At 34.2% G+C, this 21,479-nt stretch overlaps 2 long non-coding RNA genes and 1 pseudogene across 14 annotated transcripts in view; 2 read left to right on the plus strand and 1 right to left on the minus strand.

Moving 5' to 3' along the window:
* The window catches only part of LOC135321303 (uncharacterized), a 277,107-nt gene that overhangs the window by 73,224 nt on the left and 182,404 nt on the right, over positions 1-21,479 (plus strand). The window lies entirely within an intron of this gene.
* The window catches only part of LOC105092120 (uncharacterized), a 207,766-nt gene that overhangs the window by 4,530 nt on the left and 181,757 nt on the right, over positions 1-21,479 (minus strand). For 6 of the 10 annotated variants that reach the window (XR_010380944.1, XR_010380949.1, XR_010380942.1 and 3 more), the window contains one exon: positions 11,915-12,009. The exons of 1 other annotated variant lie outside the window; for it this stretch is intronic. This is a non-coding gene — a long non-coding RNA (uncharacterized LOC105092120). Of the gene's footprint in view, positions 1-2,454; positions 2,589-11,914; positions 12,010-21,479 lie in introns of all 10 variants that reach the window. 3 more of the 10 variants (XR_010380943.1, XR_010380950.1, XR_010380946.1) reach the window with 3 other exon arrangements.
* Positions 4,667-11,787, plus strand: LOC105092141 (proteasome activator complex subunit 3-like; annotated as a pseudogene).

Consider the following 21,479-nt stretch of genomic DNA (forward strand, 5'->3'; position numbering starts at 1 on the left):
TTGCTCCACATTCTCACCCGTATTTGTTGTTGTCAGGTCTTTTGGCCTTTTGGCCTTTTCTAATAAAGGGTGGTAGGTGGTTTAATTTTTGTTTCCCTGATGACATACAATGTGGAGCTCTTTTGCATATGCTTATTTGTCACCTATATAGCTTCTTTGGGAGGTGTCTGCAGTGGTCTTTGGCCCATTTTTTAAATCTGATCTTTTGTTTTCCTATTCTTGAGTTTCAAGAGTCCTTTGTGTATTTTGGGTAACAGTCCTTTATCAAATATTTTCTTCCAATCTATGGCTTCTTTTCATTCTTTTGCCCTTTGCAAAGCAGAAGTTTTTCATTTTAATTAAGTCTAGCTTATCAAGAATTTTTTTCATTGATCGTACCTATTGTGTTATATCTAAAAAGCCATCACCATATCCAAGGTCATCTAGTTTTTCCTCCTATGTTATCTTCCTGAATTTTTATAGCTTTGCATTTTGTATCTAGATCTTTGATCCATTTTTAATTAATTTTTGGAAAGTGTGTGTCTACATTGGTTTTTTTTTGCACGTGGATGTCAAGTTATTCTAGCACCATTTATAAAAAGACTTCCTTTTCTCTATTGCATTGCCTTTGCTCCTTCATCAAAGATTAGTGGACTGATATTTAAGGGGGCCTATTTATGGGCTCTCTGCTCTGTTGTATTTATCTGTTTATCTATTCTTTTGCCAATACTTCACTGTCTTGGTTAACGTAGCTCTATAATAAATCTAGAAATGTGTCAGTGTCAGTTCTCCAACTTTGTTCTTCTCCTTCAATATTGTGTTGGCTATTCTGGGTCTTTTGTCCCTCCATATAAACATTTAAATGAGTTTGCTAATACCTATAAAATAATTGCTTGGGTTTTGATTGGGGTTGCATAGAATTCACAGAGTTGGGAAGAAATGACATCTTGACAATATTGAGTCTTTCTATCTATGAACATAGAATATTCTGTATTTAGTTCTTCAATTTCATTAATCAGAGTTTTGTAGTTTTTCTCATATAGATCCTGTATATATGTTGTTATGTTTATACATAAGTATTTCATTTGGGGGATACTAATGTAAATGGTAGTATGTTTTTAATTTCAAATTTCTTGTCCATTGTTGGTGTATAGAAAATAGTGCTGACCTCATAGAATGAGTTAGAAAGTATACTTTTTGCTTCTGTTTTCTGAAGAGATTTCTGAGAACTGGTCCAATTTCTTCCTTATATGTTTGATAGAATTTCCTAATGAAATTATCTGATCCTGATGCTTTCTGTTTTGGAAAATTATTAATTATTGATCCAATTTCTTGAATCGATACAGCCCGTTTAGATCTACTCCTTTTGGGAGTTTTCACAGATTTTTTTCAAGGGAATTTCCTTAACTTGTTGAAACAAGAGCAAAAAACCCACAACTAACAAAACAGTGTGCTAAATGGTGAAATTTGAGTTCTTTCCTCCTAATATCAGGAAAAAGGAATGGAGGTCTGGATGTCTGCTGTTACCACTGATAGGCCTTGGTTTCTATCTGAATCAGAGCTTGGTTTAAGCTCAGAAAGAAGACAGTTGTGATCTCAGAAATACGAGTAATGAGGGAACCCAATCTATGCTCTCTTACTCACGTCCCCCCCACCTCTATTAGCTAATCATGTATGCTGAAAATGATGACACCAAAGGAAAGGGGAGGACAAGGGAACCCATAGTTCCTTTTCCTGTCAGGTCTTGCTTACTCATCAGTAAGCCAAAGGCAGAGAGTGTTGGTAGAATACGTATACATCAAGAAGTAAAATAAAAATAGTCATTTATTTTGTGCAGTATTTCTGCTGATCTGTTAAGAAAAATATACACATTCATATACAACCTATGGAATAAGAATTTATTACAGTGAATTTTGTGATTTGGCATATGGGATAACTTGTTATATTTTCATTTTAAATTGTTATTGCACAATATAGAAGACTAAAATTCATACTAAAATTTTAAATTCTAATATTTATTTACCTAGAATGATGTTAAACTAGCAAACAAAAGCCACCACTGAAAGTTGAGGGAGAGAAAACAGAAGGGGAAGCTTAATATTTTAGTGCTACTTTGTTCCTACATTTTGAAGATGAAGCAACTTATTCATTTTCCAATGGGCCTGACAAATATGTAGCCAGTACTGTCTGTGTATAGACTCAAGGGAAACCAAATACGCATCTGAATTGCAGACTGTAACTCCATTACATTTAACAGAATGCTAAGTTTGTTTTGGCTATATTTTTGTGCTTAATTTCTTTTCCCATGGCAGTGTTCATACTTGACTTTTACTTTGCTGAAGTGGACTAGAAATTTAAGCATCTCACATTTCTTTCTTCCAGTTAATTAGATTGAATTGCACAGTATCTATAAATTGCCTATGGTAGCAGGCAGAATTCCTGAAAGGACTTCCACAAATATCACATCATACGTACCAGAACTTGTGAGTCTGATACCACGTCCAGTATTATGTTATGTTATATATCACAGCTGACCTTCAGATAGGGACATTGTCTGGGCGAATGTAATCTAATCACATCAGTAGCTTTAAAAGCAGGATTTTCTTTTGCTGGTAACAGAAGAAGAAATCACAAAAAGTTGAAGTGGGAGGAAAACTGGATGCACTCTTGCTGATTGAAAGTTGAAGGGGGAGCACAGGAGGAAAAAGGTGAGAGGCCTTTAGGAGCAGAGAGCAGCCTTTGTGGACAGCAAAGCTACAGCGACAAGTAAGTGGATTCTCCCATAAACTGAATGAGTTTGGAATCAGATTCTTCCCCAGAGGAGAACTTAACCTGACTGAAACCTTGAATCTGACCTTGTGAGACCCTAAGCACAGAACCCAGCTCAGCCAACCTAAATTGCTGATCTACAGAATAATAAATTATTGTTACCTAATGGAATAATCATCGAGCATGGTTTTAAGTTGGTTAGTTTATGGTAATTTGTTATGCAGCAAAAGAAAATGGATACACTGATAATAAATCAGTTTTTACCTACAGAAATGGTAATTTCATATGGTTAATCAAAGAGATTTGTCCATTGTCCCCAAGATATAAAAACTGAACATGGTAGTACAGTATTTCATATATTCTCCTAGGATATTCTTTATGAATATCCTGAATTCATTGAATTAAATTATGATGTTGAGTTTTTGACTCTTAGCTATTAATTTAAAATTATTTCTAAAATGTCATGATAAACTTTTTGACAGTTTTTTTAATATTAGGTGGCTTCATTATTGAAGAGTATTTTTTAATGTAGGAAACATTCTTATAAGCGGTGAGGTAAATAAAATGTCAGTAATGTTACTACTCAACCTACAAATTTTTTGTAAGTCTTGTCATGAAAAGTAGGATAAAACTGATCAATTAAAACTTGGTAAAAGGGAGAAATGATTCAAGAGCTATGAAAAATGTGAAGTTTTCTATACTTTCTTGTTCGATTTATGTATACCCCTTCAGCAGAATAATCACTGAAACTATCTAATGGTAAGATAAACTGAGGGGGAGGCTGCACTCGTGCCTTGTAATGGGACTTGGTTTTGCCTATGAAAGCCAGAGGAAAGCCTGCTGCACTGCGGGCAGTGGGGGTCCCACAGGTGCATGGTTCTAGGGATTATTTTTCAGTAGCTCTTCTAAATTTACTCTTCCCTGGTTCAGCACTGATAGTAAACACGTTGCTGTAATATTCTTACTATGCACTCTGATAACTGGTATTTGTCAGTTTAATAGTGTTCATTATCCTAGTATTTCCGTAAGTATAAACAGAATGAGTGGATACAAATGTGGGGTAAAACAGGTGGTTAAAACATAATCTTGATACAATGAAAGACTTCATAGGCACAAGAACTAGATTTTTAAGGCAAGACAAATAAAAATATTACTTCTCGCAGAAATTAATTTGAAAATAAATAGTAAAAACTAGGGCACTTACACCCACTTTATTACTTTACCTCTCTTTCTTGGCAACACGGCCAAACTATCAGTCCCCAAGTGTTGTCCTCTTTTGCGGAGAGGACAGATGGAGAAACCCCCTTTGAAATAGGTCGGTTCCCTCTGCCTCTTCAATAGCGCTTGTTGATTACATATTCCATCGTTCACTGCTCCATGGAATGTTTTATCATCCAATAAGTAAAACACCTTTTGTTTCTAAAATGTAATTTCTGGAAAACACTCTGAAGATTTGGCTTCCCCACAGCTGACAAGAACTGAGGAGATGGAACATAAGTGTAGCCTCTTTTTCCTAAGTGGATTTCAATACAATTTAATTTAATCACCCCCTGTAGGCTTGCTCATTTATCTTGCTGATCAGTGCAGTTGATGCTTTTATTCTGGAATACCTTTTATGGTTTACTGTATCTTCAGGCTTTACTCCAATTGGTAGGAAATCTATTTCATTAAGACAGTGGATTATAAATAAAACAAATAACACCATATGAACTTTAAAATAGTCTGAGTCCAGTGTCAGGGCAAAGCAAAAATATTCTATTCCCCAAACCATCAAAAATATTTTTAGAAGTTCTCAATGACCATCTGTTAGGATAGCTTTAAGCTATTTTACCGTAACTTTTAAATAAAATTCTAGCTGCCAACTTAAATGAGAGAATACAAAAAAAAAAAAAAGAAGTAATTTATTATTCTGTATAGCATGGACACGCAGACAACTCCCAGTGATGCCAATTCAAGGAGAGAACCAGCAGCAGGTAGTGAGACGTCAGCCAGCAGCCCTGAAACTAAAACTGACTTGTGTCTAAAAAACCCTAAGTATCAAGTAACATCAAAAATGATACTATTCATTGCATTTTAACTTCTGAAGTAAAATTAAAATATTTTTCTGACTTGAGCATTTTGCTGACGCAACAGAGTATGTTTGACAGAATTTTTCTGTTGGTATATATTTTTCATTATGTTTTGGTTTAAGAGTTAGATGCACAAACTGTTACTGAATAGCCAGCATCTAAAGAGGGAAACAGGAAACAGATGTTTAGCACTTTATTCCTGTAATTCTCTATCATTAAAGATTCTGGTTACTCTTCTAGCCTGAAAAAACAAAAAACAAGAATGTACTAAATGCCACTGAATGGCATATTTTAAATTGGTTAAAATAGTAAATTTTCCCTCTTTAGTGGTGAATGTTACATGTATTTTGCCACAGTGAAAACAAGTTAATTCGTATACATTGAGCAAAACACATTTTTCCCAAGTTCAGTAAGAAAAACTCACAAATCATACCTACAGGGCTTTCTTAGGATCTGAATCTGCACTGTCCAACACATTTCCACCAGTTGCCACATGTGAATATTAAGCATTTAATATGTGGCTACTGTAACTAAGCACCTGGATTCCTTTATTGAATAATTGACTGATTATTTTTTGATTGTTAATTGTCTGCTCTGGTATATATCTACCATCTTAACCAATATAACTGGAACACGTAGTGTGTTGGTCAATGGGAAAAAAAATTAGAGAATTACAAAAAATGAAGCATACAAGCACAATTTTAATAATTTAAACTCAAACATAAGCATATACTTATCTGTTGATTGGTTGCTGGCTGTTGGTTGTAGGAACAGGTCCTTCTCACCATAACATATTTTCTACCATTACTAGTTTCAGTTTCTTTAAAGTGAAGTGACAAGTGCTTGAACAAATCTAAGAGCAGACTCTTTCGAGATTTTTTTGTTTTGTTTTCCTCAGTCCTTCACTGTTTTCTCATCCATACCTAATTCCATTTTAAAAATTCAAGTGTTTCTAAAGCCTTCAACCTTTTTTCTACTCTTGTATTTATCAGTTAACCTAATTTTTAATTAATTACACAACTACAAGTAAAAGTGTTACAGAATCCAAACTCATTCTGCTCACTGCACGACAGGCCAGTAAATCGGTCAGGAATAGGTGCTGGGGCAAGGAATAACGACTGACTTTAATTTGGAAAGCCAGCAGACCAAGAAGATGGGGGACTAAGGTCCTGGAGAACCATCTTCCTTGGGTAAGAATTCAGGCTCCTTTTATACTAAAAAGGTGAGGGGGTGTGGTTGTTTGTTGCAAACTTCTTGGCGTCGCAATCCTTTGTTCTTGCAACTGTCCACATGAGTCAGGTCATGGTGTCCCCGTAAACCTCCAACAAAACAAATATTATTTTCTATTCTGCAACTTTCTGTCTTTATATGAATGGAAAAGTGTAAATACCATTAAAGGTCAAAGCTGTGAGAATAGGCTATCCCGTGTATTTCAGGCTCTAGGCAACATTCTTTTACAAAAGGTTTGGAATCAGCATGACTAGGCACAGGAAACAGAGCACAGGGTTAGAGCCAAAGGAACAAATCTAACATGGATTTAAATTTGTTCTTCCCTATTACAAAAATGACACTGACATTTTGATGACACACCTGACTGACTTTTGGTATGCACACAATCCAGTGATAAGAGGAATGTGAGGCCAGCCACGGCCCCGATCAGGAACAGGCCTGGTACATAGGCAACAGTGTTGTTCAGAGTGCCGGTGATGGGCTGGCTAAGTGGAGGCTGGCTAAGAGGATTTCTTCTGTCCTAACCAGGCACGACACGCGCTGGCATTTGGAATTCAGAAGGTTGGAGGAATGATTCTTAGGCAGGGATGCCTGGATGAGGCAACGCAGTGGCCAGTAAAAAGGTACTAGGATCAGAGGGTTTGTGCCAGCAATGAGTGAAGGGGCACAGAAAGCTTCTATTTATAAAAATTAAGCACTTCTCTTGTGCCCACCCCTTTAACAGGCATCATTTCAGAGGATGGTCATAGTGTCCCTCAACTTTAGATGAAGTCATCGAGCATTTCCTGAAACACGGAGATCTAGAATTAGAAAACTGTTCTGTCAAACCTCAAAACCAGTCTGTTGAACCGTGTCCGTCCAGTGCTGCTGTGCATCAGAACCACAGGAGAACACAGGGGAGAGCTTGTTCAAATTCACAGTGGAAACGACACTACTGTAAAAATGTTCCCGGAGTTTTGTTGAGAAAGGGAGTAATGTGTCTTAGAACATGGTATACATATTTTCCTTTTTGGGGAAGACATGGAGGAATGACTTTATAGTATGATTTTTTTATTAGCATAAATAAATGATTATTTCAATGATTTCAATGATTTCAATGATTAGTTAGTAGTCACTGAAATGGCTATGATTTTCAAAGTAGGCAGAAAGTTAAATCAATGTGCAGAGAAGTGATCATAAAATAACAGAAGTATTTAACCTATTAAAGTGTTCTTTGAAATTGCAGAGTATATGAAGGCAATATGACAGGCCATCATTTTTTTGTTTTTCACAAATGACAAAACTTTATCCAATGAACCTTCAATTGCTTAAATATTTTTGGTAATCACTCCTCAAAAACTTTCTCTAAAGATATAAGTAGAGCACAGAAACTTACTATATTTTTATCTCTTATGTCCAAAATTATCCCTACTCATTGTTAATTTAATTGTTTCTAAAACAGTAAGTATATCTTTAACAAATGTCAAATCTTGTCCTTGAGATAATGAAACTATTAAAATTAAAGTAATTGATTCATATTTAGAGTCAATAGAAAAAATCCCCCAAAATTTTTAATGTTTTTACCAGTTGATCTTATGAGTTATACTGAGTACTGAAAAATTAGAATATTTACGTCTTTTGATTTTCTGTACTTAATTCAAATTTAGAAGTAATTTTATCTTTGAAAATAACTCTCACTTTTCTTCTCTATTTCATCATTTTGTATCATTTTTCTCCAGAATATTTCAAACAACAAAGTATATAACAACAGCCTAAAATTGAAAAAAATACCATTTATAGATTATATCAATCACCAATATCCAAAAATTGCTGAGAAAATGTATATTAAGTAATTACTTTATTAGAAGTAAAAAACCACAATTTTTTCCTTCTCTCGATTTATATCTCATCTTATTATACAATTGAATAAAATAATGTACTATGAAACCCTAATTCAGTAGCATTTTCTGTCAGAACCTGATCCTAAAAATAAATCCAGATTATTCAAGTATCCATTATGCATGGTAAAGATTTTAAACTATACCAGACTCTCCTACCAGATAACATGCCTTGATGCCTTCTTAATAGACTATAAATTCTGGAGACAGACTACTTGGGTTTAAATCCTTGCTCTACTGTTTCCTGTCACCTTAGAAACATTTTACCAGTTACCTTCAAGTACCATCTGTAAATGGTGAAAGTGAAAATGATACATCACTTATGATATTGGTCTGGGAATTAAATTAAATATTTTATTTAAATGTTTAGCATGTGATCTGTCTTCTAGAAAGTATGTAGCTTTTTTTTTCTGTAATTTTTTCTTCTGCCCAGGACCATATGTTCAGGTGATACAAATGATTTTAGAGTTGGTATAAACAATAATTGTTAGCAAAGTAAATATGAATTTTCTACCACAAAATTGATTCTCTCAAAAGCAAATAAAATGACATTTGAATTTTCCTTTTCTTAATGTTTGTTCTATAGCTTTCCTGTATTAGCTTGAAAGTGGGAAGATGTCCCTTTACCGCCTTGTTTCTGCCTCATGAACACTGACTTTCAGAATACAGAAAAATGATTTGCTCCTGATTGCAGATTTTCTACTGATTCATTTTACTGATTCAGCACATATTTTTGATACTAAGCACATATTTATTTTCTGTTTTCAAATTTTATAGTGCAGTTCTCTAAGTATTGTATGTGAGACATCTCAATATTATAAATACCTTTAAAGCAAACACGTCAAAGCACACTTGACTTTTTCCCTTGTATTTGTTCATTCACTTAACCACTAGAGGGAAATAAAACACACATTCCCTGTCCATAGTGTGTTTCAACGGTTGGGTTACTAGACCTTATCAAGGCTCTTGCTTATCACATTATTCTAGGAGCTATGTTCTCTCTCACACTCAGAGTAAAGCCAAGAGATACTATCCTTCAATTCCATGGTTTTCAGTATGCTGATAACCTTTCATCTCAGCTAGACTGCTGAGAACTCAAAAAAGAAAAAGTAAATCCAAGACATAGATTCACTTTACAAATGTCCTTTTCAGAAAATGAGGACATCTCATATCATGTACCTTGAAGTAGTCTCAAGTATTTTAATCCAAAAAAGTTTTATATAATTACTAATTTCTATAAATTAGTCTAAAAAATATGAGAATAATAATTTCGAAGTATTTATAATTCCTTTTTAATTTGTTCCCCACATTTTTATTGTGCACTAATTATTTCAGATGACTGCTAGCTGAGTACTATGAAATATGAAAATAAAAATAGTGACATAATAATAACATAGCGAGATAAATAAAGGACCAGATAAGGAACAGCTTTTTTTTCACCTTACTTTTCTTTCTGCTCGTCAAAAAGGAAAGATTGAAAAGGATTTAGCTGAGTTCAGTCAGGCCTTAAGAAACTGCTGTGCTGTCCTCAGTAAAATTAAGTCTGAAAAATGTCACATTAATGGGAGTACATCTCCTTTTCAGTTTTGGATGTAAAAGTTTAGCGTAGGGCACAAACAAATGAAAATAGTTGACAAATAAATACACCACACTGGAGTGTATTTTGTAAAATCTGTTTCCTTTTATATGTTTATTATTGAAATTCTGAATGACAGTATCACTTTCCAAAATTAAGGTCATCCTTTCACTTGACCAAATGACTTGACTTTTTTGAGTCTTGCAAGAATAATAATTTCTAAATCAATTCAAGGTACTCAAACATGTTGAAACTTTAACGGCAAATGTGTATTTTCCTTTGATAAGTGCTCATACACAGATTTAAAATATATTAATTCACTGTGTTGCTCATCAGTCCACCAGCTCACTAGGTTCAGCTCAGAAACATGTGCCCCAAATGCTTTATCATTTGTATTTGGAGATATATGTTGTTGTAACTGTTGTGTTACAAATGGTGTCTTTTGTGTGAAATTCTAGCATTACGTAATACTATAAATGACTTAAAACTGTTAGCAAAGGGTTCATTTTAATCCCTTTGTCCATATTGCTGTTACCTCCCTGAAGAATTATTGTTACTACAATTAACAGTACAAGGATATTACTTCCAAAATGATTCTGCACATAACTGTTACTTATTAGTACTGATTAAGATAATTACTTTATAAGATTTTTAATATTTTAATTTTTCATTGTGACACATTTCAGAGAAAGTAGCAAAAATCAGTATTACATATACCTGTCAATTCATTATTCATTCACTATTTTATTACATATAACTTTTTATATTATATATAATATTTTATACTATTTAGTATTATAAACACACATTGTATTACCTTTAGATGATTTTATTTCTGTTTTTAGAAAAAAATATTTTGCAGACATAGACAAAAGTCCATATACTATTCTTTTCTTCTTTCTTGTTCCCTAGAGTTAATCAAATTCTTGAAATTGGTGAATATCATTTCCATATTTCTTACTATTATAAAAATTGTGTATGTTTGATATGTAATGTATGTAGGACATACAACACTGCTTTGCTTTTGTTTCTTGAAATGTTATAAAATAATGGACTTAAGAGGCTGTCTTATTTAGGATTTTTGCAGTGTTGAAGAAGTGATACTGACCAGTATTATTTTGACCACGTATTGCCCCTTTTTGGGCCACTGCTAAGAGTGAAGGGGACTATAAAGGCATTCTCAAATAACGGAAAACAGAATTTGTTGCCAGCACACCTACCCTAAATGAATGGCTAAAGGAAGTTTTCTAAACAATAATAAAAATAATAATAAAAGAAAGAATCTTGGGACATCAGGAAGAAAGAATATGGAAATAGCAAATACGTGGGCAAATTCAATTTCCTTCTCAAGTATTCTAATTGATGGTTGAAGTAAAAATTGGACCACTGATACAGTTCTAAATATATGCAAAGGGACTATTTAAGATAATCATAGAGAGCGAGCAGGCAGCAGGAGGGCCGTTGGGAGGAAGGCACCAAGGGTGGGACTGAGCAAGCAGTGAGTGAGCCAAGAGACGGCACTGTCTCCAGGAAGCACCGAGATTCCTCTAGTCCCTCGACCCAACCCACCACTCCCAAGTTTGAATCTTTCAGAGAGGGATCATAAGTGAGGCAGAAGATTGTCGGAAATTTTTTCTCAAAGAAGTTGCTAGAATTGGGTAGATTTTTGAAGGAACCAATCCTAAACATCCGTGACCTAACTCAGATCCACTCAGACAAGGATGTGCTGGTTCCTGACCCCGGTCTTCTCACCAGTAGCCACAATAGACTGGAAGGTCCCGCTTTCAAGAAGCGAAGGTTGGGTGGGCGTAAAGAGGCTTCGCAAGGAATCACAGTGTTTGAGATGCCCAGTGGTCTTCCTAAAAGCAGCCAGCAGCTGGTGGAAATTCCTGGTAAAGTGAAACCTGAGATCTAGCTGCTGCTCCAGAAATATGACACAGTGAAAATGTGGGTACAGCTCCCGATTCTTAGGATAGAAGATGGGAATGGCTTTGGGGTGTCCATTCAGGAGAAGACAGTTACAGACAGAGCTAAGAATGTTGAGAGCTGCATCTCATCTGGACTGGATTTTTAGATATTCTATTACAAGAGCCAAATCGGTTTCTAAAACAGCTAAACATCCCCACGTGGAGGACTGTCCTCCTGCTGCATGACAGATATGGGTGAGAAAGAACAGATCAGTCTTCGGCTCATCATATCAGAGGTATGAAATCAATATGTCACTCTACATGGCATGATCCTTGAAGATGATGATTTCTCCACCCCAAAGCCAGGTGTAATGAAATGAATTAGGATTAAAGAAAAGTGGAAAATATGATGATTCTGGGATTACGGATGGATTTTTACGATAGTATTGAGAGCTGTTACCCTTTATCAGACGCCTGTATTTCAGGCACATCACATATATTGTTTACCTTCCAAAGCTGTCTCTTCCTTAGGTCTTCCCTTTCCAGTCACTTTATATTTAGGCAATGTGTGTCCTTTTCCTTGTCAGTCCTTCATATTTCTTCTTTTAAGGAAAGACATAAAGAGTAAAAAGAAGAAAAGTCTTTTTATGTCACTTTTGCTATTAGAGAATATATGCTTGTTAGTGAAGGAAGGGTTCTGTACTTAAAATTTTTATTTCTCATCTTCGCGTTTAATACCTTTTTCTATTTACAGAGTTCTTTAATGTATTCATCCCCTTGTCCCTGGCAGTCTCAACTTGATCTTGTCTCCTTTGCTCTAGGAGTAGAGTTGTGTCAGGTGCAAGTCATCAAGGCCCTTTGTCCTTGTCACCTTTTCTTTCAATGTCGTAAGAATTGACAGAGTGTCTCTGATACCACCTCGCCTTGCATGTTTACAATACGGGTGTCACCTTCTTGAGTGACACCTTTGAAAATTGTTTAATTTGAAAAACAAGAAAGGTTTTGATTTATGGGAAGTGCAGTGATTTTTTTTTTTTCTTTGCTTGCTGCCAGAGCCAACTGAATGTCCTGCAAATGTCTCAACTCCCTGGTAGTTATAATTGGGCTAAAGTAACCTAAACAGAATCAGCATGCTTAATTAGAAGCTGCAGATGAAGCAAAATGATTAACTGAATTAGTTAACATGGCACAACTGCTTAAGTTTACTTGAAGTTTAGTGCATGTTCTAAACACTTTGCTAGCATTCCTTCATTTAATTGTTAAAAATACACGATGAGATAAGTACAATTTTTATACCTGTTTGTTTCATCAGAAAAGAAACTGATGCACAGAGAAATGAACTAACTTCTCTAAGCTCACACAGTTAGCCCATAGTGGCATAGATTCTGAGGCCGATCCTTCTGACTCTAGAATTCACATTCTTAACACCATGCATTCTACTTCTTTTTGTGGAAAGTACAATATTACCATTTTCCTTTCCTCTAGGAGATGAATCTTTGTGGTTAATGATAATAAGTCTCTCTCTATAAGATAACAGCATAATTACTTTGTGTTTTGTAAGATTTTCATTGTGACCTCTTAGTTTTGTCTTTAAAAAGAGAGCAGGAGAAAATGTCACATAAAATCTTAGCAATTATTTTCAAAGCTACTGTAAAACAAAGGCTAAAATTACACTCAGAACCAAGCTGAGAAGGAGAAATTAGTGAAAATTAATTAGTTGCCAGGTCTGTTCAGTATTCCTGACAACATGGAAACCTATGATTTTACAGATCTTAGACTGTATTTTGTAATTCATTCAGGATGGAGCATAGGAGCCCTTAAAGCACCATGTGCTAAGGCAAAAGACTCGTGAATTCTACGTACAGTTATAATAATTAAAACAAAATTTTATATAAAATAATTCATTTACTTAAAAAGTCTCTAGGTAGCATTTACTATTATTATTAGCCTGATCTTACGAACAAGTATACTGAGATTTAGATTGCTGTGATTCGTGTTTTAGTTAGATAAAAACAAGCAGAAACTTGGGATGCAGAAAAGCTCAAGACAGAACCTGCATTCCTAACTATTGACTTATCCTTCACACCTTTTCCTGACGTGAGGACAAAAGACCATAACCTTTGTAGGATTAGTGTTTGGGGGCAGAGTCCATGAACTCTATTCATTATTACTGCTGTATTGACTAAATATGAAATAAGTTGATCTATCTGTATATCTATTTATTTAAATTGTGGCTATATCACTGAATACATAATTGAATTAATACATTTATCTATATATTTCTGCTCACTCTCAGAATATCTGTTGGTATATCATATGCATATACCAACATATCCAGTATGATGAAGATTTGTTTTCTCATTTATCCTTAACACTTGTCTTACTTTGGTAATTTACAGCTTTGGCGTGATGTTTGCTTTCGTCTTGGGAAAATATTAGAAATGATTCACTTTTTCTCCCTATTTAATAAACTCATTAAGATGACTGTACATTAACCAACAATCTAATCAACAAAAACAACAAAACGTAGGCTAAGAGTAGCATAATGCCAGATGTCACGTAATAGTGGACTTTTGAGAAAAAGTGAGGAAAGTAAGACAGCCTTGTTTTTCTACTAACAGTTTGATAAAACTCTATTAAAAGAGTGATACCTGAAGGAATATAAACTCGTTTACTAATATACATCAATAGATGTTGCTAGTCCCCCTCAGTTCTTTCTGTGGGAGTTGAACAACTTTGTAAGGCTGTCCCTTCATATGACAGCTCATTAACTTGAGAGAGGCGCTGAGAGAAATGAATGTTCTACACCATCAGATTTTTCTGTAAATTAATTCAGATATGTTTTCTCTCCTTATTCTCTGTTTAGGGAATATCCATAAAAAAACTCTTAAACAATGAATTTTACAATATTTTCTTAGATGCCAAAATTAAAAAAATATATTAATTATAGTTTGTGATCTCAACATATTTCAATGACTTTGTTGTGGTGCTGTCTCCACTTCTTATAAATAAAATTTTCACTTAAAATTCATTCTTAAACCCTAGAAGTCAGTTAACAAAACAACAATCTCTATGGTTATTCTGTAAAAAATAATAGGTCACTGATCAAAGAGTCTAATCTAACCAGAGTAAGAAGTTAAGACATATTTTTGTTACATTTTAATTGAAAGCCCCCTTCCTTCTTCTTAGCCTATATCCTATATGTGAGTTAATCTGAGCAAACTGCTGAACAATTTTGCCTTTTGTTAGATTAGGTCAAGAACACTATTTGCAGATTATCAAAAATATACTGTGTGGAATTGAAACTGCAAGTTTTTACTCAAAGGAAGCTCTGAGTATCAAATCTCAATGATTTATTATATATGTATTTGTAATTTCATACCAGACTTAGTGTTCTCTTAGAATAGCATTCTAAATAAAATAGTTAATCTCAGAAGCAATTTATGATGGTGAATAAATATTCAAATTTAATTTATTTTGATAGATTTGATAGAGCTCAAACGGGATTTAATCTCTTGTTACACTGGAGAGCTAAATTATTTGACATGCAAACACATACTTTGAATTAAAATTATTTAAAGGGTTTATACAGCATTGATTATTTTAAAAGTGGAAAGTGAATCCTGGATAAGAAGTCTACAAGCCTGATTTTTCTTCTTTCTTCTATGAAATAAGTTAAAAATGACTTTCAAAGAATAAATCTTTGAAATATTTTTTAAGCTCTTCGAAAGAACAAAAACAGCAAATATTTTTCAACTTGTTCTATGATTCCAGCTACTAAAGGAAAGGAATTGGTATCAAAAAAGACAAAATACACAATAAAAAAAGGCAACTAGAAGTACCTTTTTCTCACAAATCTAGATGTGAACATTTTAAACAAAATGTTGCCAATTCAAATGCAGCATTTACTGAACAAGGTCTACAACAGGACCAAAGTGGTTTTACTGAAGAATGCCTTAATATCAGAAAATATAGAGATATAAGTTATCATAGGACCAGAAGAGTGATGTCATACAATCATTTCTCTAAGATGTGAATTCGCCACTAACTCTTCCATAGATTCAATGTTATTCCAATAAACATTCCAACAGGGATTTATATGGAAATCATTAGGGTGATTTTTAAATTTACAGGGAAGATTAATGGGCAAAGAGAAGCTCTTACACTATTTTCAGAGAAAGAAGAATATGAAGGGTGGAATTATCCTACATTATGACGTGTTACTATAAAGATATTGTGACTAAGGTGTTGTAATACTTTGTTTTCTTTTTTGGTGGGGGTGCAGTCTACTGAAATGTAAAAAAGAAACCGAAAGTAAAGCTGAGATATGGATGAAGCCCTATTAGCTGATGAATTTCACACTGCAGAGCTTTGGGTCAGGGAAGAACGACTCTACTTTTAGTAAAAAGAATCCTGAAATATTAAATGCAACATGATATTATTGTAATAAATTAAAAAACAGTTAAAACCATTATACATATGTGTGTGTGTGTGTGTCTGTCTGTCTGTGTGAAAAACAAGAATACAGGAAGGAAAGAAAAAGACTGGGGCCTATGAGTCATTGTAGTAGTTACTATTGTGGGAAGAAGTCATTTACAGCATGGAAGTAGATTTGTTTTAGTTAATACTGTAGTTCTGATGTTTGGTGAGTTCATGACTATTATATATATATTATATATAACTTACATCTCTAGATATATAGACATATCAATATCTGTCTATTACTTATTCATCTATCTATCTAGAGAGAATCTTGCAGGGACAAATAGAAATGTCATGGGTGAAGGATTCAAATAACCCATTTCTATACAACTGGAAACAAATTCATAAGTAAATTTAAAAAGAAACAAGTAAAGAGAATCTCACCTGCAGTCACTTTCATCAGTGTTTATTATTGTAACTAATATGTAGCCACCTTGTCTTCTTAAATGAGCATTTTTTTCTTTATGCTTGTTTTCTGGCCTAGATTCATTATTATAGATTTCTTTCAGAGCCCCCAGGTTCATCTAGGGGTATGGCTTCAAATTTATAATAATTATTAGTTTAGAATTTTATCAAACAATTGGATTTTTTTAAAAAACTTACTTTTTAAAACTTCAGTAGATAGAAAGGTAAAGTCTTTTGCTCACATAGAGTAGGTGCTACTTACTATACGCAAAGCAAGTACAAGCACACAAATAAATTTTAAATATATATACATATATATTTGATTTGAGAGAAAAGAGACATTTAATTAAATGTATTTTTCAACTTTACTAAGGTATACTTAATATACAAAACGCTGCACATATTTCATATATACATTTTGGTGAGTTTGCACATATGTATACACCCATGATACGGTCACAGCAAATAATGTAATAAACACACCTATCACCTCTAAAAGAGTCCCCTTGCTCTTTGTCTTTTTCCTGTTTTGTGTGTGTGTGTGTGTGTGTGTGTGTGTGTGTGTGTTAAGAACACTGAGTGTGAGAGCTATTCTCATAAATTTTTACGTGCACAACAACATATTATTAACTATAAGATCTCCTGCAACTCAATAGCAGAACAAACAAACAAAAAGATTTAAAATGATTTTAAAATGGGCAAAAGACTTGAATAGAGATTTCTCTAAAGAAGATATACAAACAGCCAGGAGGCACATGAAAAGGTGTTCAGCATCTCTAATCAGAGAAATGCAAATCAAAACCACACTATGATACATGTATTTGTTTTTATAGAGTAAGAATTTCAGGCTCAGTGAAGTTCATGATTTTCAACATCACACACATAAGAGAGCAATGACTAGGATCTAAGACTCAAGAAAGAAAAAGAAAATAGTGAGGATAAAGTGCTTTCTGAGCTCCTTAAAGCTGCCGCTGACTCAGGATGTGGTGGGGGATCTTTCCTTGATACCCATAGTAGTGGAAGGAAGCAATAATTTCTGGAACAAAAGTTCTGATGCAGGAAAGGAGGCATGAAGAATCACTCTCATTCTTTCCTTTCCGATTTCTGTCACTAATTCCCACTGGCTGAACTGACTCACAAACCGATTAGAAAGGAGGCCTGAGCAATGCCACATGAAGTAAGCCTCACAGGATACAGACGCTGGCTCTAGAAGAGGGGTAGGAAATGTGAAAAGCCCCACACCCGTCTCAACCACACAACCCCAGGAAACCACGACCCCGGGCATCCCACTCATCCTGCGCTTCCTTTGGTTTGGCCCGTTAACGTTTGTCAATGCTGTCGTTATTGTCTGTATTTCTCAGAGGAAAAAGGATCTTGTCGCTTTTATTCACTGATGCATCCCAAAAGCCTAAAATATAGCCGGGCATATAGTGGGCATTCAGTGAATTTTTGGTAAATAAATAAACAGCATACAAATATTTCTCCATTTTCAGTTGCTGCTTATTGATAAGACAGTCTGCAAGTTATAAATAAAATTCATTCCAAGAAGTCTCAATAATTGATATAATGAACTGTATCCTAATTTTCTGTAATGAGAAAATACGAATTTAATTTAATTCAATCTTTTTTTTGGTTGGCAAATCCATGCTATATGCTCAACCCAATTATAATTTCCAAAGTATCACATTTGGCCCTTCCATAGCTTTGTGAAGTATGCTTTATTATTTCCATTTGTCTAGAGAATGTTGTATCTAAGGACTCATAATGATTAAATAACCAGCCCAAAACATACAGCTGATATGACAGAGACTGGATTTAAAACTGCTAAGTTTTTACTATTATATTTTTCCAAACCTAGCTTAGAAATCACCTCCTAGAATTCATTCCTGACCAATATTCAATCACAGTAATCAACTTCTTGATACTGTCTCTAATTCTTATACATATAACCTTTACTGTTTAATATACGGTAGACCTCGGCAGAAAGAACTCTCTCATTTAAGCAATAGTTTCGAAAGGGTCCTCTTTTGGTAGTTGCGGACAAAGGAGGCACCGGAAACCTAGCTGTTTTAGGGGGAAAGGTATAGTGATTACAGATAATCTAACTGTAATAAAGCCTGTCTGGATTTTTGCAAATAACCATGAATAGCCATGTATATATTCACAAATGTATGATTTGTTACTGATCATGTATAAATATATGCAAGTAACAGAATATCTTCATCCTCTACTCGTGCAATTGGATAAAGTTCACTTAAAATATTATCAACACTGTTACCAGAATAGTCTGCTTAATCCGCAGGATTCCATGTTTCACAAACCTGCATTATTTATATTTTATCGTATCTGAACACAATGCAATGTAATGGTGTTTAATACAGTTTGGCAAGGTAGGGGTAGTAATTCCAATGCACTGTAATGTCTGTGCCACTAATTAATCTGTTTTTTGGAGAAAATATATGGATATATTTGCTTTTCTTTAAGACTTTATTTTTTAGAGAGTTTTTATGTATACAACAGAATTGAGAGGGAGATAAAAGATTTCCCATATACTCCTGCCACCACACATGCAGAGCCTCCTCCATTATCAACATCACTCACCAGCATGGTACATTTTTTTTTCAACCAAGGATGAATCTAAATTGACATCACATAATAACTCAAAGTTCACAGTTCACCTAAGGGTTCACCCTGATGCTGCTCATTCTATGGGTTTGGACAAATGTATAATCCCTATATCCACAATTACAGTTTCATACGGAGTATTTTCACTGCCCTAAAAATTCTCTGTGCTGTGCCTATTAATCCCTCCCCTACGAGTAACCGCTGAGCTTTTTTATTATCTCCATAGTTTTGCCTTTTGCAGAACATAATATGGCTGGAATGTTACAGTATGTGGCTTTTTCAGATTGGGTTCTTTCACTTAGTAATATGCATTTAAGTTTCCTCATGCCTTTTCAGGTCTTGATAGCTCTTTTGTTTTTTTTTTTTTAGCACTGAATAGTATTCCATTGTTTGGATGTTTGCTTATGCACAGAATTAATTAATTAAGTAATTAATTAATTAAAATATTAAAAAACCCAGTTTACTTATCCATTCACCTTCTGAAAGACATCTTGGTTGCTTCCAAGTTGGCAGTTATTAAAACTGCTATAAATATTTGTGTGCAAGTGCTTTGGGTTAATACCATGTAGTGGAGTTGCTGGATCATATGGTAAGAGTATGTGTGGTTTTGTAAGAAACCACCAAAAGATCTTCCAAAGTGGCTGTACCGTTTCACATTCCCACCAGGAATGTATGAGAGTTCTTATTGCTCCACATCTTTACAGACACTTGCTGTTGTCAGCGTTCAAGATTTTGGCCATTCTAACAGGTGTCTAGTGTTATCTCATGGTTGTTTTAAATTGCATTACCCTGATGACATGTGATGTGGTGCATATTTTCATATGCTTATTTGCTATCTGTGTATCCCCTTTAGTGAGGTGTGCATTAAGGTTTTTGTCTACTTGTTTTTAAGTCCCTGTTCTACTTTAATCAAACTTTCCTTTTTTCGTGTTCTTTCTGTATTTAAGAGTCACTGGGGGAAATCATCTCTAGAGGTAGGAACCCAGGCTTACATGTGTGACAGAGGAGAGTATGGTTTTTTTTATCACCTTGACTAAGGCCCTAAATTGAGGTGTAGTTTAGAAAAGCAGAAAATAAATATAAATACTTTTAATAAAATTATAGACATTTATTAAATGCTTACTACTTTCCATTACCCCTCAAAATAATCATATGATAGATGATATTATTAGCCCCAATTTGTAGAGGTATCACTAAAAGTATTAGGAGGGAAATAACTTGCTCCAGATCATGCAGATAGAAGATGATGGAGTTGTGGCACTTCAATTTAACATCATGTCATAATTCTATGCTATCAGCACTAAAGCATTTGTATACCACTTGTTTTGTCTACAGATTATTTACTCATCTGCCTTGAGAATAGGGATATGCTTTATTCATATCAGTATCCTCAGTTTCTGATAGTGTCTGGCCCACAGTTACACAATAAATTTGTTCGTTCATGTATTAAACAAATACTTAGGTTCTAGGCACGAAGACTCATGTCCTCAAGAAGCTAATGTTTAAATGAGAGACATAGCCAATAGAAAACAACAAAAAGTCTAGCATGTTAAGGCCTCTGGGGTGGCACAGGCTCCTGTGGTTGAGGAACAGCAGAAGGGTAGATGTGGCCGAGGGGAGTCAGGATGGTAGGAGTAGTGGGCAATGAGATTGAGTGAGGCCATGTAGTCTTTATCTTTGGAAACCATGGTCACAATTTGGATTTTATTCATACTTTTTTAAGCCATGAAAGGAATTTAAACAAGTGAATAATATAATCTGACATTTTTTAAAAAGACTTCTATGACTGCTAAGTGGAGAATTAACTGTAGATTAAAGTAGATTTACCTCAATGCTCATTGAATTACATGTCTTAAAAACTATCATGTAATGTTCAGAAAACTTTCCTATTTTATGCAGATGCCTACCACATAGCAAAAACAAATATAAACATCATAGTTTAGATTTTTTAGCTTCATAAAAGGAGAATATATTACCTCTGATATTTAAAAAACACACATTAACAATTAAGGCTATTAACAGGAATTGGTAAAATTAAAAATACTGATCAAAAGATAAATTGGAAGCAATATAGAAAAATATTTATAAAATAATGATAATAGATGTACTGAGATTTTCATCATTTTAATTTAAGTGCATATTTCATAGTCTGGAAGATGAACCTTGTTGTATTATTATTTTTAAGTTAACCCAATATGCAACTATTCTATCATTGGTTACTGAATAAACAAAATGGTAACAGCTTTGCGGTATCTGTCAGTGTCACTTTGACAATGTCTGTGAAAACGGGGAAATGTTTAAACATGACATTTGTATTTCAGAAATGTTTTTCATACTGAATGTGAATAGAAAAGAGATGAATAAATTCACAATTTTGACTTACATTTACATGACTGGGAAATGAGCATAATATTTTTCTTTCCTTCAGGCAAAAAGCTGATACTCCTCGTGGCACTATTCTCTACTCTTATAAAACTTGTGCATAACAAGAAGTCATTTTCTTACCATGACTTTGCAGAGTTTAATTAAATTATAGGTATTTAAGCATATTTGTAAATTT

The sequence above is a fragment of the Camelus dromedarius genome, chromosome 5, assembly GCF_036321535.1.
Source record: "Camelus dromedarius isolate mCamDro1 chromosome 5, mCamDro1.pat, whole genome shotgun sequence".
NCBI classification, from domain to species: domain Eukaryota; kingdom Metazoa; phylum Chordata; class Mammalia; order Artiodactyla; family Camelidae; genus Camelus; species Camelus dromedarius.